Consider the following 2,455-nt stretch of genomic DNA (forward strand, 5'->3'; position numbering starts at 1 on the left):
CACAATCCCACGTCCGAACAGATTTTCACTGGGCAGTGTCCACTGGCTCCTTGGACTCGTCTGAGAGCCAATGGGCACCCTCCAGTGTGCTCTGCCTGGGGTCCCCTCCACACCTTACCACACTGGCTTTAAACTTTTGACCTTCACTCCCATCCCTGTTTTCTTATCATTTGTCCCAAGGAATTTAGCTGCCACTTTCCCAGTAGCTTCCCTTTCCTGAGGGGGGTTTATAGTTTCACTTGGTGGGCCATTTGCTCATGAACCCCTAACATGGCAAATAGGCCTATTTGACTCCCCAGAGACTTTAGCTGCTGGCTCCTCCATGGAGCTGCCACCACAGGCATGTACCTGGCACAGTTCACAGACTCTCCTAACACCTTGTCTAAGTACAGAAAGACCCTGGCACATGCATGCTTGCACTGTGGCAGGCTGCAGCCCCTTCGCCGCCTCCTCCAGAATCTCCTGCTTGGTTCTGGTTGCTCTACTCCCCACACCTTTTCTTTTACACACTCCCTGTCCATGGCCCCATCAAATCCCAGGACAACCTCCTCCTGGCTCTGGCCAAGCTGGAAATATACCTGACCCGGAAAAAGGCTCTGGCCGCAAGGACAACTAGGGACTGCAGGGCTGTTTTCTGGTCTCTAGTCCTCTCTCATCTCCGGGCTGTGTTTCACTGGGCAGTGTGCACTGGCTCCTTGCATGCTCTGGTTGGTGTTGTGCCCTCCCCACTTTTGGTGCACTCATTTAAAACCTCTGACCTTCACTTCTGTCCCCATTTTCTTCTTCTGCTGTCCACTTGTGAACTTAGTAACCCCCATATTAAGGGAGGCTTTCACAGTTTTACTTGATGGGCCTTGGCTCAATGCACATCACATAGGCCAGGTTGACTCCTTCCACGATATCAGTGGCTTTGCAAGAAGGCTCTAAGGGACTTGCTACACTGAGAGTTGAACAAACGTTGGTGGGTACTAGCATTAGCCGGGTTTGGAGCAGTCAGACAGCCAGTCCAGCAGGGGTCTGGAGAACTGAAAGATAAGTACCCTCCCCCCCCCAATTCCAGGCTTCCCCCTGCCTCCCGGGACCTTCCTGAGCCCACTCCACCTCCAGGGCTCATAGACATTAGGGCTGGAAAGGACCTCCTGAATCATTGGGTCCAGGGCAGGAAGTCAGCTGGAGTCAGATGCCCCCAGCATTATAAGCTACTGGTGGTTACCCACGTGGGGTCCGTCCCAGGCAGCCGCAAGGAATGGGGCAGGAAGCTGCGGTGCTGGGGCGGGGCCTCGGGCCCAACCCAGGCCAGGGGGAAGGGCGGGATGCTTACACCAAGGTGCAGCCTGGTGCAACAGAAGCCGGGCAGCACAGATCAGAGACGATCCTGCCCTGGAGGAGCCAGGTTGAGCCGCCGAACGGGTGCTAAGAACTAGCGTCAGGTGCTAAGGCGGGGGTAGCCCAGGGTAACGAGCTCCACGAGCCTCCCGGAATGGCCCTGCGACGCGGCCCTTCGTTTTCATCCTGAGAGGCTCCTCCGCCCGGAGCCCAGAAAACGTGCGCGGACCCGGGGGAGGGGCAGCTCGCGCGGCGGCGGCAGCGGGACAAAGGGCGGCGGGGCCGAGTAGGGCGGCTGGAGCAGCCTCCACCCGCGCAGCGGAGGCAGGGAGGAAGGCCGGGCCGGGGCCCGTGTCCAACCCGCCCCCCAGGCTCCGCAGCAAGGGAAGGGGGGGAGCGAAACCTCCGCGCCCCCCGGGAACGGCGCCAGCTACTCACCTGCGCCCAGCACTCCCGCCGGCCCTTTAACAGCCCCCCTCTCCCATTGGGAGCCCTGCCTGCCACTCAGCTCTCCCAAGGCTCCCATTGGTAGAGCGGGCCTGGCCCTCGAGCGCGGCTCCGCCCCGCCGTCGTGACGCGGCCGAGCAGACTGGGGAGCGTGAGCCGTGCCGCGGGTTGGAGACGGGTCACCCTACCTCGACCCCGGCGTCTCTGCCCTGCCCCCGCCGTCGCTGTTCCTATTGGCTCGCTCCGCTGCTTGTCAGAGCGATCCCAGGTTATGATTCGCTAGCGGGAGGAAGGCTCTGCCTCCGAGGCATCAATGAGCTTCCGGCGGCTTGGAGCGGGGATCCTGGTTTATTATGATTTAAAAAAAATATCCCCCATTTTTGGATTAATTAATTAATTTCAAACCCACATTTTTCTGCAATTAAAATGAAATACCTATATAAGTGGTGTTCATTTTAACCACAGAAAAAAGTGGATTTTGGGTTACTCTTCTAAACCCAGATTTAAAAATAACCCAAAATCGACATTTTTCTGTGATTAAAATGAAACACCGCTATATATAGATAGATAGATAGGTATCTATCTATAGATAGATATCTCCCTCTCTGTATGTGGTGTTTCATTTTAATCATGGAATTTGGGCTACTTATTTTAATTTAAAAATTGGGGATTTTTTTTTATC

At 56.0% G+C, this 2,455-nt stretch overlaps 1 protein-coding gene across 1 annotated transcript in view; it reads right to left on the reverse strand.

The window, feature by feature from the left end:
• MSANTD4 (Myb/SANT DNA binding domain containing 4 with coiled-coils) overlaps window positions 1-1,903 on the reverse strand; it is a 38,911-nt gene extending 37,008 nt beyond the window's left edge. Inside the window, exon 1 of the mRNA XM_019525240.1 lies at window positions 1,765-1,903. The gene's annotated coding sequence lies outside the window, so the exon portion shown is untranslated. The remainder of the gene's footprint in view (window positions 1-1,764) is intronic.
• Window positions 1,904-2,455: the final 552 nt, after the last annotated feature.

This window comes from Gavialis gangeticus, unplaced genomic scaffold (genome assembly GCF_001723915.1).
Source record: "Gavialis gangeticus isolate Ggan-Ray unplaced genomic scaffold, GavGan_comp1, whole genome shotgun sequence".
NCBI classification, from domain to species: Eukaryota; Metazoa; Chordata; order Crocodylia; family Gavialidae; genus Gavialis; species Gavialis gangeticus.